This window comes from Passer montanus, unplaced genomic scaffold, assembly GCF_014805655.1.
Source record: "Passer montanus isolate IOZ18808 unplaced genomic scaffold, ASM1480565v1 scaffold35, whole genome shotgun sequence".
Lineage (NCBI taxonomy): Eukaryota > Metazoa > Chordata > Aves > Passeriformes > Passeridae > Passer > Passer montanus.
In genome coordinates this window covers 4061302-4076945 of record NW_024368263.1, presented here as the reverse complement: position 1 = coordinate 4076945, position 15644 = coordinate 4061302, and positions in this window count along the sequence as shown.

Below are 15644 nucleotides of genomic sequence, written 5' to 3'. Positions count from 1 at the left end.
AACCAGAGATTTTAATTTCCAGCAAAATGTATGGGTAGGGCTGCAGAGCAATGCTTGGAAAAAATATCTTCATCATCTCGGTAATCTTTAAAGGAGCTTTGATTGATCTTGTTTACAAAAGGTTTACATGGATCTAGTTTTACTTAAGATTGGAGAGCATGTAATAGGAGACCATAAGGCTAATGAAAATAAAATTCTTCAATATTGCGATCAATTACCAGCTACCTTACATTTATCACAAGTGACTGTTTTTCTCTGAGCTGATTCTAAGCCCTTTATCTTCTAGATTTCCCTTCTTCCTTTCTCTCTCTCTTTTTTTTTTATAAGCTTATTGCATGTTTAGAAAACATTCAATAGAACACAGAAAAGAAATGAGTTGGTACAGTATTTGTGCTTTCAGGCAAATCCAGCTGAAAACCGAACCCTCTCCTCGTGGATGCATTGGATCCTTCTCAGTTCTAACATGGAACAGAACAGAATATTTAGGAAGAACCTGCCACAGACATAATATCCCTAAGAAGACTCTTAATTCAGTGACAGCTGTAATTCATCAGGGACAGCCTCTTTGAGGAGGATGATATTATGGGACAAGTACTTGTGTCATCTGCAGCATTCCATCCTGCTCTTGTTTGAGCAGCAGCACCCACAGAGATCCACAGTGCTGGGAGATAAGAGCAGACCCTTCCAGATTTCACAGGGATAATGATCCCAATCCTTACTAAAATACCTGCAATTTTGCTGCTGAACAGGTTTTTGTGACTTTTTTACACAACTCAGATCTCAGCTCTGTTGTCCCACAGTGCTGCCCCAGAGGCACACCCATGGTTTTGTGCATCCCCACAGTCCATCATCCAGCCAGACAGGCAGAAATTTCGCAGCCTTCCAATGCTGCAGTCACAGCAGTTCACTGAGCAGCTCCTCATTGTTGATTTTGCATAAAGAGAAGAACAAGCCCCAAGGCTGCTGGATTCCCAAACAGGATTTTTTATTGTCTACAGCTCAAGAGATTCTGGAGTTGTAGAGACAGAACCAAATGGTGACAGCTTAGTTACCCAGTTACTTACACAGCCTTGAAAGAAGGTGTGATACTTAAAATACACAGGGATGCCACCAGCTGGAAAATCTTGACTGGGAGACAGTAAAATAGAAATAAAGATTGTCTGAATGATTGAGAACTTGCTCTTGTGTGCTTTCATATACTTCCAACAAAGACAGCCTTTAGACAAGACAGTAGTGCAGAAATTAGAGTTTCAGAGCTTGGAATTCATTAACTGGATTATGGCATTTTTGTTTAAAACAGTGTTTAAATATGCAGGTTGTTCCTAAGCAACATTATTCCCTTAATCCCTGAAGCTGAGGAAAGATCTGCTGATTGTAAACGTCCCCTTTGAATGGATCATTCATTGCACCAGGGTTTTCAGGCATGATAAATAATTCCAGCCCAAAAGTTTGCATTTACCTCTGGTTTTTGTTGCCCTTTACTTCCCCATGGCAGCATTAGAAGAGTTCTCTTTAGGGCTCAGGTATTATATTACAAACTAATGTGGACCTTTGCTAACATTTTGATTTATTTGTAGTGTGAGTTACAGATCCCTTCAATGATATTGAATGGCCAAATGATGTGAGGTAAAACAGAGTTTGCCAAAAGCTGTTTTAAAATCTCATACTAGACTGCATACGAAACTTGTCTGCTATCATTCTTCCACCATATTATTATTGTTATTGTTGTTGTTGTTGTTGTTGTTGTTGTTGTTGTTGTTATATTTATCTTCTACCTTTGGAGAGGACAAGACAGTCAATATGGGGATTCATCACAAAATAGGCAGAACTTTTCCAAGGAAGGAGCTTGCTAATGAAAGTATTGCAGAATGGTCTGTACATTTTAATGGACCTTGAACAAAGATTTGAGCTTTTCTTTTTCATTTTTTTTAAACACCACATGAATTTTTATTAGTATATTACTCCAGACTTGTTTTGAATACTTAAGGGTCACCTTCCTTGTTGGAGCCTGCATAATGGCAGAGAGGGCAAAGTGGAGTGGAATGAATAAATAAGGAAAGATTACACTGTACCTTTCAAGGACGGGAACTACAAACAAAGTTTGGGGGGTTGTTTGTTTTGGTCTTTTCCCCCTTCTCAGTTTTAGTCTTTTTGGTGTTTTTTTCCCTTCTTTAAACATGTCAACACCTCATGCACTGTTAGGAATGACAAACATCTGTCATACTTTGGGACTGGTAATTAATTTTTAAAAAAATAGTACAATATTTTTCTGTCAACCAGAAGCAGTCTTGATAATTCCAGCTTCAAATTAGTTTTTGCCTAAGGGTACCAAACAAGAGCTAATGACAACTTCGCTATAGATGTCATTAAACATTTAACCCGACCAAATTAAGCAAAGCCCACCCCACATTCTGCAGTCAGCCAGGAGGGGAAAAATATATACTTTTTGAGGATAAAACCTGATATATTCCCAAAAAAATCTGGGGTTTATGCAAACAGAAGGTAAGCTACACTGATAGAGTGTAGAGGTATAAACCCTGGTTCTTGGCATTGGAGGGAGGATGCAGAAACATGAATTGACCCCAAATGCAAAAGCCTTGACCAGTACTGATGTGTGGATTAATATCTAGAGTACCCTACACATGAATTCCTGGGGACAAGGGCATGGAAGGCTCAGAACTAAGGAGAGGGGTGTGCCCAGACCTCAAAATCCCAACAGGAAGAAGGATTAAAAAAGTCAGTTCACTGCCAAGAGCGGGTTGCATGTTCAAAGCCTGATGGGATCTCAGGATTAGGGAAGAGAAAGCAGCAAGCACACACGGAAGTGGTTCAGCTTTTTAAATAATAATCCAGATCACTAACATCCTGACTGTCTCCATGGCAACTAAACTGGATTGCCTTGGAATGAAATTGTGGGTTGCCAGTTTGAACCCCTGTGAATAAAGAGGCATTGGAGAAGCCCACTTGGTGCATTTGAAACGGATTTTCCTCAAGGAAATGATTTAGTATACGTGTACTTTTACATAAAAATATTAAAATTATTTTTTTCTTCCTTGGAACAAATAAATGTAGATGAAGTACTCCCAAAACCTTGAAAAAAAATATTCTGCAGAACCATTGACAGTGGAATGTGAAAGTTCCACTAAATATGGGCTTAATTGTAACTTCCCTAAGAGTTTTAGAAAGTCATTTTGCAGCCACCTGTAGAAAAGAAAATACTTTCTGCATGACAATGGACAACAGAACCAGATAAATGTGTTCTCTCACCTGGCTGTGTTGAGATGTTCCCTCGATTTTAGTGTCTTATCAAAACATGGACTTCCAGAGAGAACAGAATAAAATGAAGAGTCATGCAGGGATCCACAACTAATCAGCAGAAAAACACTTGTAATTGTCATATTTGTTGCATGGGGGCTTAAATCAGAAACCTGTAACTCTTTTCAAGATATGAGTAATGGAGGTGCAAAAAACCAGAAAACTCCCAAGACTATGACACTGTAAACTCTTGAAGCTGAAGAGCACATTTTGCTCTTTCTTTGTTAAACATTGTATCACAGATATTAAAAAATGCAGGTCAAATTCTGAAAGGTTCTGAGCACATTTGATGACAAATTACTTATCCCTTGCGCACTCAGTTGAAGAGAGCAGTAGATTCTTTATGTGATTCTCTGTGAATCTAGATAAGATCACAGTTATATTTGACAGAACTCCCTCATGAGGGATCCCTCACCTATAACAAGATCTGCTAGCTTTGCCATAAAGTCTGTTGTCTGCTCTCTCTTACTTCAGGACTGAGCCAATGCATTCCTAAATTTCTGGTGGCAAGGAAATTGAGACCACTAGAAGAACATCTGTTGTGGCAAGCAGAACTCAGGCATTTCTATACCAGAATGCAGCCCCAAGTCAGAGTAAATCTATCAGCAGTGGCCAGCCTTTACTTTGCTTTGGCCACAAGTTAGCTATTGGATACCTGCTCTGCAACTGAACATTTTCTCCTTGAGGAGAGAAAAGTAGTCTATTTTTGTCCTTTTAACTGTCAAAAAGAACTAGGATCAAGTTTCTGATTTGCCAGACTTTTATTTTAGCAATCCACTGAGCATCTCTCCACCTTGGTTTTGTGGAAATAGAGTCAGGATTTTTCTGACCCATGGACATAGTCAGGATTCATAGTTATCCATCTTTACTTAGTCTTGACATTGATGGGATTTGCCTGATTTTGCTCCTCTCAAGTCAACATTTTTGCAGTCATTTAAAAATCATGTAGGGACCTGTCCTTAGGTGCAGTAACAGACTCCTGTTTTGATCCTGCAGTGTAAACCAGACTCAAATAAGAGTCCCTTATTCTACATCACAATTTATGAATTCATCAGTCTGAAAGGCCATTATCAGAAACTCCACAGAACATGACGTGGTACATGTCAATGCTGAGGTAATTCTGCCATGATTATTTTATTCAGTGCTTATTAGCAACAGCCAAATTTGCCTCACAGTCAATTCTTTGGGCAAAAGGCAAGAATACAGCAAAAATGAAAACATGCTATAGGCAGCTGTCATTAGCAAAACTGCCTTTTCTTGCTTCAGGAGTGTCACAATTTATGCTCTATCCAGACACATTACTTGAAAAGCAATGCCACTGCCACATGGCAGCCTCTCATTTCATACCAGCAAAACCTCCTTTAGCCTATGCCAAGGGATGATCAGCTGTGAGGGTTTGTGCTGCTCTTGAGTTTCTTGGCAACTTCACAGGAAGTCTATCTGCATTAAAAGATTTTAAAAATCAAGCCCACTTTTATTGTCTCAAATTCATTAGCCTGAAAAAAATCTATTGAAAATAATTCAAGATGTCTCATATAGTTATTCAAGGTTTTATTTATCTTCCAATTATAGTTTGATAGATTATGACATTTGTGCATATGACATCTATGGACAACCTTCATTTTCATCAAATACCACCTGAATTATGTCACACATCACATAGAACCTACCCTAGGAGTACAATCACCCCAAACTTCACAGAAGTGTCTCCTTAGAGCTGCCAGAAAAGGGCACACTTCTCTTAGGCTCCAACACTGTCAGCTCACAGCTGCTCTAGATTTCACCATCATTTTTCTGGCAGCTTTGCATATTAATTTCTGGTATTGATTGTGCAGAGCACTGGGGTGTGTAAGGGCTTGCCTTGAATGTGAAATCTATTCAAAATATTTGAATAAGCAATACCCATCCCTTTATAGCTTCTATTTTACTGGACAACCTTCATTTTCATCAAATACCACCTGAATTATGTCACACATCACATAGAACCTACCCTAGGAGTACAATCACCCCAAACTTCACAGAAGTGTCTCCTTAGAGCTGCCAGAAAAGGGCACACTTCTCTTAGGCTCCAACACTGTCAGCTCACAGCTGCTCTAGATTTCACCATCATTTTTCTGGCAGCTTTGCATATTAATTTCTGGTATTGATTGTGCAGAGCACTGGGGTGTGTAAGGGTTTGCTTTGAATGTGGAATCTATTCAAAATATTTAAGCAATACCCGTCCCTTTATAGCTTCTATTTTACTATCCAAAGTTTAGCATTTCCCATCACTTTTTAAGCTTCTATTTTACTGTCCAGAGTTCTTGCTTATAATATTGATCATTCTTGAGTTTCTGCCATGCCTTATCCTTACAGGCCTCTAAGAAATGGGATAGTATTTCATCCACATCCCACACAGCAGCTTTCTAATGCCTGCCTTCACATCTTGCTCATCGGGAATTACAGACTTCAGGTAAAAACTCCTGTGAAATGTCATCCCCAATTATTTATTTGTTTTCAAGTGACTTTTAATTAAACGTTGATGTGTGAAAAATGTCAAAACCAACTTTTCACAGATCCCTGAATGCAGTTGTGATTAAGTTTTAAATAAATAAATAGTTGTCATTTTAATCAACAGCACAGAGCTGAGGCAGGAAACAGTGCAGGAGCACATTCAGAACAAAACATAGGTTGTGTTACAGGTGTCCCAAGGATACTGCTGTCAGGCTCTTCTGCTGTTCAGGAGTAAATAAATCAAGCAGGATGAGAACTAGAAGTCAGCACTCTAAGAAGTGGTCTAAGTTTGCTGGTAGCTGGTTTTCCAGAAACAGTAATTCAGTAAAGATTTCATAGAATATCTAGCATCTGCATATTCTTGTCAAAATCTGAACTGATTACAAGTCAAGTCTGCCAGCAGCCCGAAACAACAGTGATATCTATATTTATGATGGATGTGGGAATGTATATAATTTTAAAGCTGTCAAGAGGACACAGAGTTAAAGAACTGCATTATTTGGTTTTCAACAGATAAAGAAAAAAAAGAAATATCGAAACAGGAGTCTTGTGTTCTGTCACAGGTGGGTGGAGCTTGACAATGCTCATCAAGCCCTCACAGCTAATTGGCATAGAGATAATGAGCAACCCAGCACGAAGGTGGCATAGGGGTAGACAGAGCTGCAGGAACAAATTCACCTCCTCCTCAAGTGTGTGCCTAGGACAGTGTCAGGGGCTCTTTTGCCCAGCTCTCATTTACAGTCCTACAGCACAATATTGCAATAATCAGACAAACTTTCAGACCCAACTCCCCCTGTCTCATCTCTCATTCCACTCATTATTTTACAAAAAACTTTAAACCAAAGAGCAAGTTAGTCAGTTAAGTATCCTCCATGAAAATACTGTATTGTAGCTTGAATAATGATATGGAAAAATTTAGTCCAGTGGCATTTTGCTTTAATTCTACAATGACTTCTGAATTAATAAGTTCTTGACAACATGAGCTCTGTTCCAAATAGATCTCTTAATGCCACCCATGTGAATGACAGAGATATTACCAGTGATTACTCTTGATTGGTTTGCCTATTATGTTCATTTTGTTACCATGCAAGAACAACTGGCCTTATTAAAGTACATGTTTGAGTCTCTAACTTCAGTTAATAAATCAATATAGAGTATTTTCCAGAACTGAGAAGTCTGCATTGAACCATACAGTTCTCATGCAAGGAAATTAAGTTTAAATAAGCAACTAAAGACTATCAATTAAATATATTAAAAATATCCTTATTAAGCCCAGGTTTTCTTTCATTTGGCTTGAATCTTAACAAGTAGGTGATCAACAGCTCCATTAATAACACAAGTGCTATCCTCACACTAGTACACGCCCACAAAAAGAAAGCAAATATATTGTAGATTGATCAAAGAAAGGTGTTCAAAAACACAACTTTGATAATCAGAAATTAATTAATTGTTCCTACAGTGCTTTAGAAAGCATGCCACAATATTCAAATCCAATTGAACTGTGCTTCTGTGCAATAAGCCAAGCACTTTACATTTAAAATTACCACTGTCCCTTCCAAAAGGAACTATTGCAATTAAAAAGGTGTTAAGAACAATCATGATCTGGTTCAGAATTAAATCCATCTTTACACCGTGGTTAAGGATTGTAAATTAAATAGAAGATAACTTCTCACCTCTGAAATTTGTAGTAGTATTTCTCATTAATTTGAGCTCATTTAGTCCAAGTTGACTAGAAATGCCCCGAAATCCCCAACACCAGATATTTCCTGTAGGTGGGACATTGTTGTGTTAAAATGAGAGGTGCCAGTGTGTCCCAGGGTTACATACAGGCTACAACAGCACTGCAACCTAGAGCAAAATGGTCCAGAAACTTGCACGTAACAGCAGTTGAAGAGGTAAAAAGTTACAGATGATGCAAAGGACACAGAGAGCTGTCATTCTTCCTGGGAAAATAAGATGTGGTCAAAACAAATATGATTACTCAATTTACAGGAGAGCAGAGTAGCCAGTCTGAATGTTCTCTTTGGCCCCAGGATCTAGACATTTTCTCATGCTTACATTCAGTTTCCTCTGGCCTATAGTCAAGCTTGCTTTCAAATGGGTTTTTCCTGTGTCACACTGATCAATGGATACAGGGCACAGGATAAGGTCTAAAGGATATTTATCTATAAGAGTTCACAAGAACTTGAGTTTATGTAGCTGGAGATACTGAAATATCTACATCAAGACATTGTCAGAGATCCCTAGGATGTTCACCTCTTTAATGAAATGGAGCATAGGTGCCTTTAGATGCCTAATTTTGAGTATAATTCATTGCAAACCCAGCAAATCAGCCATTCTTAGACCTGGTCTGAGATTGTTTAATGCCATAAAACTGAAAGGATGGAAGCAGCCAGAGAGAAAATGGAGCAGCAATTCTGAAGCCAGAGCAACACAAGGGCTCTGTTTGGAAAAGCAAAGGAGCTCAGGATGTGCTCAGTACAGTCAGTGCCTTCTCAGAAATATTGGTTAGAGACAGGCAGAGTTTGGCTATGGATCAATGATGGCTGCAAAGTAGGGGAATGAGGAGGACATTTACTGAACCATAAACAGCTAAAAAAACCAGATAAAAATAATTATCCTTCGTTTAAGCCTGCTTTATAATTTTCATGGAAGGGTTTGGATTGGAAGGGACCTTAAAGCTCATCCAGTTCCAACCCCCTGCCGTGGGCAAAAACATCTTCCACTTTAGCAAGTTGCTCAGAGACCTATCCAACCTGGTCTTCCAGGGATGGGGAATCCAGAATTTCAGTGGTCAGCTTGTGCCACTGCCTCACCATCCTCATAGGAAAGATTTCCTCCTAAGAGCTAATAAAAATCTACCCTCTGTGAGTTTGAAGACATTCTCCCTTGTTCTGTCAAGGCATGCCCTTGTAATCTTTTTATCTATGGGGAGTAGCCTAATCTGCAGAGCACACTCATCAGACCAATTAAGACTGCACAAACATCACTCTGAAAAGGAGCCTCTCCCCAGTAAACATCCACTCTAATATGATCACATCTCAATGCAAAGAGGGAGGTATGAAAAAGAATGCCCATGTTTGATATATTTACAAATTTAAATTTTAAATACTCTTGCATAAAAGGCTGTAGATCCACAAAGAATTTCAGCTATGGGAAACAAACTGGCATACAAAACCTTTCATCCCTGCATAGCTGGGGGTCATTAACACAGAGTCCTCGGGCTAGGGCATTAATTTCCCCAGCTGTCTAAGAGTGAGATGTACAAAATAGCTTTTCATTGCATATTTGAACATTACTAGACTATTAGACTGCACCAGGGCTGACATTTGGAGTCTTGGCTCGAGGGGTGTGTGTATGTGGTGTAGGTTTATTGTTGGTTTTGGTTTTGTTTTTTATAGTCTAGCTGTTTTTATCTAAGTGAATATGTCCTGCATTCTGAGACAGTCACATGTGGGTCCGAAATACAGACTGAAGTTTAAGTTACGCATCTTTCAAAAAACTTTAAGGATATTCCTTTATAATCCTTGCCCTTGTTAATTCCTCAGAAATACATTCTATGACAAAAGATTGTCAGATGAGCTAAAAATTAATAGCAGACAGCTGTATTTTCAAGTCATTTGACTTCCTATTGCCATCCATTCTGGATTTGCCCCACAAAACCCACACAAATTTGGGGCATAGGCGTTCTAATTATGCAAATGTGGACAGGAACATCTATTGCATCTGGAAGGCAAGGGAGAAAACAGAGAGCTGAGTTCAAGCACCAGTATCTTCATCTCTAAGTGTTAGACCACCCATACCCTGATAAATGTGGGTATGACAGCCCTGAGTCATTGCTTCTCAGTCTACTTGGCTGAACCAGCTCATTATCAGAGTTTATTTGAGCACCTAATAAAATCACAGCATTTGTAAAAGGTACCCTTTGTCTGTATTTCCCACAGAAGGACATTTTTCAGTCCAAGAAAAGGTTATTTTACAAATCTTAATGATAATATGAATATAAAGAAATCCTTTACAATTTAAACAGGAGCGGGGAGGGAAAAAGTGTAGGTAATTTTATCCGCTTATTTTTTTATTTTTTCAAGACTCTCTCTGAGAGAAAGAAGTTGCAGTGATATTTTGAATTTGTTGGGCAATTGAGTGGGTTCGCAAAATAAAGCCAGATGGCAATGGATTACCCAAATGTTTCACTGTGGGAAGTCATTTGCTGTGCCTCCAACAGGATTGTTTCACAGATCCCACTGGGCTCAGCACTCCCACAGCTTACACACCACCTGCTGCCCTGCTGTGGGGTTTATGGCATGAGGAGCAGCTGGTCAGTGGCCAGTTGCAGGTGGCCACTCTCCATCAGCTGTGGGGACAGCAGGGAATGGAGTGGAGACTCCACCACACACAGCTTTCAGAGCAAGGTGAGAGTACCAGTGGCCAGGTCCCACTTGCTTTGAAGTCACCAGAAGTTGGCATGACAGTGAAAGCACCAATTTAAAGACATCAGTGGTGCCCTGGGCAATTTATAATTTTTTTGCAAGTGCATGACGAATCAGGTCAACTCAGAACTGCCCAGTAGCCCTGATTCTCCACTCTCAAAGTGATGCCAAGTGGATACAGATTAAGCACAGGAAAGCTCAAAACTGTAGCCTGTGCCTGGCTAAGACACAGAGCAGTGAAAATCACTGCAGTAACAAACTTTCCAGGATGAGCATCACTCAAAAATGCACCCACTACCTGGACTAAGAAACTCCCAGGCAATGACATTCTGGGAAACCAAATTTGTGGCCTTCACATTCTCCGAAAAAATCCCTTTGCCCAGGATTTTTCTCCTGGGAAGTTGAGAGGCCTCAGAGAAAAGGAAAACATTTCCTGTCTCATTTGTTTCTCCTGTGTTGTGCTAGTCTGGAATGTGTTTGGAGATTGTTTTCCCAAAGGTGATTGCCTTTCTGGACTTGCCTGTGTTGTGCTAGTCTGGAATGTGTTTGGAGATTGTTTACCCAAAGGTGATTGCCTTTCTGGACTCGGGTGTGAGTTGTTCTGACTCATTCGCCAATTAGTGCCAAGCTAAGTGTTGGGACTCTAGAAAGTCATGAGTTTTCATTTATTATCTTTTTAGCAGAGTTGTTCTGACTCATTCGCCAATTAGTGCCAAGCTAAGTGTTGGGACTCTGAAAAGAGTAACAAGTTTTCATTTATTATATTTTTAGCACTGAGTAAGTATCTTTTCTGTATTCTTTAGTATAGTATAGTATAATATTCTTTAATATAATATAGTATGATCAAGTAATAAATTAGCCTTCTGAGAACATGGAGTCAGATGCATCATTTCTGCCTTCATCAGGGGTGCCCTGCAAATACAATACAAATTTTTGTTGCTCCTCTAAAGCAGCCTTTTTAAACAAAAGTATTTTCAAAAATAATCAGTATTGGAATATCAGTTCATGTATCTGGTTCTCTTCCACTAAAGCACCAAAAAGGTTCATTTCCAGGGCTGACTGATGGTGTAATTCAGATACAACTCTGGAGTGGACTGTTCTCCCCACCAGTCTTTCCTTTAAGTAGACAGACCAAAAGACAGGAAAAGTTCACAGTCTCTAAAGCCACATTTTATTACAAAATACAGAAATAATAAAGTAGAAGATAAGTCCTTAAATATAAAGAATTCCCAGGTTTGCTTAGGGAGACAAAGTAAATAAAATGCTCAGAAACAACCCACTTCAACAACACCAGGAAGGATGACTCGAGTTCTTTGTGCACCAAATTTGTGCATAGCTTGTCTGCAAATTTCTTCCTCTAACATGGCTCTTACCATGTTCAGGCAGTGCTTTTATTTTTTGAATGCAATTAATCCATCCTCTGCTTTACACAGCCATTGCAGGTCACACTCAAGCACCTTAAATTTCTCCCCCCTAACAGGGAGTCATTCACTTACATGCTTGAAAGCATTGTGGCTACTTAAAAGTTTTCAGTCCAAGCTGTGGACAAACCTCATGGGACATTGATCCTCATGTCCCTGTCCTTTGCCACTACCAAACTACAGCAGCCAGCTCCTGGTGAGCCATGGATGTTCAGAGCAGGTGGTACCTCTGCCCTGCAAGTCAGGGGTCTGCAAAATACCCCCAGTCATCCACCAGGGCTTCCTGGGAAAATAGCATTTTAGTACCTCTTAGTACAGATAAGCTGAGGCAGCTTTTATCTTTTTCATAGTTCTGGTATTTCATGCTGTCTGTGAAGCCTCAGCTTCAGACAAAATTCACACAGATTGTACCCCCATCTCTTCTTTTCTTATATTCACACATAATAATGAGGGAGGAAAGCGGCTGTCAAATGCTATAGGAAATCAGGAAAAATAACTTCACATTTCAATTACTTTTACATATCATTAGGACTGTTTTGCAGATGTCTCCTTTGCAATTTCAGGAAACCATTTTAATTCAGATATTCCTACAGCAAGGTAGCCCTACATTGACAATCTTTACATTAAACCACTGAAACTTGGAGAGAGGAATTTAGAACAGCTAAGTTATAAATCTCTTGTTGCATTAAAGATTTTCTTGTTAAAAAAAGAAGAGGCTTGTTTCTCTCTTGTGACATGACTGAGCACTGGGATCTTTTAGTTTAGGTCATTAACACACCAGTATAAATCTATTTCTTACCATTCAGTTTCACTCATGATTCCTGTGACAAAGTACGAAGATGAGGGATTTTCAGATTAAAACTGTCAGTCAACTCAAACAAACTCATGAAGAATTACAGGATAATAAGAATGCATTAAATGTTGGATTATAAAATTATTTTTTCAAAGGATTCCTGAAAGTTAAAACATTATTAAAAACAACAAATGTGCAGCTATTTTATGCAACATAGGAAACATTTTGCCTTTGACAAGATTAATGCAAGAGCTGAGACTTTCACACAAGCAGGACGAAAAAGCCTCACTATAAAAATGTCTCCACTTCAATAACAACCAAGTATCTGAAATACTTTGGGTTTTTTGAGAAGAACAGAATTAAATTGAGGATGCTGAATTAACCATTGCCAGTTTTAAATGAGATGTGGGGAAATGAAACACCTTTCCCACAGTGCTTCAGACTTCTCTGACTTGAGCCCTTGTGCTCTTGGGCCACAAAGGCAAACAAGCTTCATTCACTACCTTTGGTCTTTACCAATGGTATCAGAGGCTACATTACTATGTTCTTATCCATTTGCAGTTAATCAGATTAAATGAAGAGGATCGTTGGGTTAATTAGGTGAACAAGGCTGACTAATGGTAATAAGCAAGAGAATGCATAGAGCAGGCTTCAGTGGATAAAATGTAATGGCAGCTACTGGCATGAAGCAGCTACAATTATTTAAATCAGTTTCTGCTGAGGAAAAAGTAAAGTCTGGTCTAGCAGAGCACAAAACCCTCAGCCAGCCATCCTGGCCTCAGTACTCACCTGACAAAGTCAGGTCTGAAAACAATTCCTGAAAAAAGAGCACAAATTGCAACCTTGTTCTGAGACTCTCTTTCTGACTTGGAGACACTTCCATTAAATTTCACAGGCAAAACTTATAGTCTGGATTTATGTCAAGGAGAAAGTAAAAGTTGTCTAATTTACCATGTGCAGCTCGGCTTTGACTCAGATTCTATTCTTGAGCATTGCATTATGCAAACTACTTCATAAAGCTCCATAATCCCCTTAATGCAGCCCACACTGGTTTAAAAATTTAAAATCACTATTGTTTCCATTATCCTTTTAATTGGATGATGGCATGACTAATATACAATATAAAAGTAAACTATTTAATCACACATAATCATCCTGTTTTACATTTTATTCATGCCAGGTACTTCTAAATTCAGATGTTATAATGTCAATCAATATAAAATTTATAGCCTTCAAGCCTTTCAGACCCACATTACCTCCGAGTCAGTAAAATATTGAAGCATGACTGAAATGCATAGTAGGAATGCAGTGTAAAAATCAATAATTGTATAGCAGAGAGTGGATGCTCTAAACATTTCATGTCAGGTTGTTGTGATTCCTCGGTGCGTGTGAGTGGTGGAGGGAGACCACAAGGAGCATTATCCCTAATAACAAGTCTTGTTGCATTGGCTTCAGCTGCAACACTCCTGGGAAACCCAGAAATTCTGTTCTGCTTCTCTACCAGAGGATGAAGGAAGAAAAAAATGAGGAGAGAACATAAGCCCCTGCCTTACTCAGCGATTTGATGAGCTGATTCCTATGCTAAATTGAGCACCATGCAGAAAAAAAGCATCAGAAACTCCTCTAGCCATGCTCACTTTTCAAGAGGAATTCTTTCTGGCTGAAACAATGCCCCATGCAGCGTTACATTGATACTGTAAAGATATCATCTGGTATTTTACACTATTTAAGTGCCTGACTACCTAAATTATTTTGTTAGAGGAAGGACTGCACATGGATTGTAGCAGGCAATATCAAAACAGAACAAAAATGTCCAAGATTAAGGTACACAAGCAGCTCTTTCTGATTGCCAACAGAGAGGCCAGACAGTACATTCTTAGTTAATGCTCAGTGGTCTTGTCTGAGTTATTTTCTAAAACATCTCCACTAGAGCTGCTCATTATTTTAAAAATTTATTTTCTCATAATGCAGATGAACTTTCTCTTCTGGTAGAAAAGAAAAGCAAATACAAAACTATTAAGTTGCTGAAAAGTCATGTTTTGACATTATATAATCAATTTCTTCACATAGACTTCAGAATTACAGAATGTTTTGAAGTTTTTAGGTTTTGTTCTAAATATAGGACAATAACTCAATGAAGTGTCTTGATTAACTTAGTTCATATTTTTTTTATATTCAGTTCACTAACCATTCCAAGGCTTGAACTTTAGACTCCTGCCTCAGAAATATTTCTCTAAAAGATCAGATGTTCATTAGACAGAAAATCTTTTTGTTATTCATTCCAGTTCCAGCCTTCATTCCCTCTTTAAAGATAGGAGCATCTGTTTCCCTCATGGTGAAATATTAATGGATCATAATTTATACAAAGGAATTCAAGAGAATGCTTCTAAGTTTCTATAAAATATGGTATCTATTTCAATGGTGGAGAGCACACTGGATCTATAGGGGATGTTTTTTGGGGAGGTCAGTGTATGAAACATCTGAAAAACTCCAGTTCTTAGTAAGAGAAAGTTGAGATTTATGCATTAGAATAGAGTTCAGAGTAAAGGACAGAAGGTAGTACTTTTCATAATAAGGTAAGAATAAGTTACATGTAATTTAAATTGCACAGCCATTACAGAAAGCAGGAGTTCTTAACGCCTATATAAGAGTGTTATTGCAAAAAATAATTTTAAAAAACCAAACCAGTTTGCTGTTATTAGAAATAAATAGTAACTGGTTGAGCTGTACAGTTCCAAAGCTGTCAGATGAAGTCACTCTTTTCCTGAATTAAATAGCTGCCACCTACAAAGCAGATACAAAACCACTTCAGATGTGTAGAATCAATGTAATCTGAAACAAAACAAAGAACACCAAAAACACCAGTGAGAAAGTAAGACTGCTGAAAACTAGAAATGCCAAGGTTCTGCAATATTTGCCAAACAGTTTCTAGAGTTGTCCATCACAAAGAGGAATCAACAAAGCTTATGTGTTACCAGAACTAAATGACTCAACATAAATGGAACAACAATAAAATATTTGATTGGATTTGGAAGGTTTTTGGGGGTCGGGTGGGTTTTTCTAGCAAGAATTGCACATGTAGTTTGTTTTTGAAAGGTTTTTGAGAACTGCATTGCAGATAAGAGATCTGTCCTTCATCTGTTGCAGCTGGCAGCAGGTCTTGCAGAAACTATTCAAGTTGGAATTTATAGA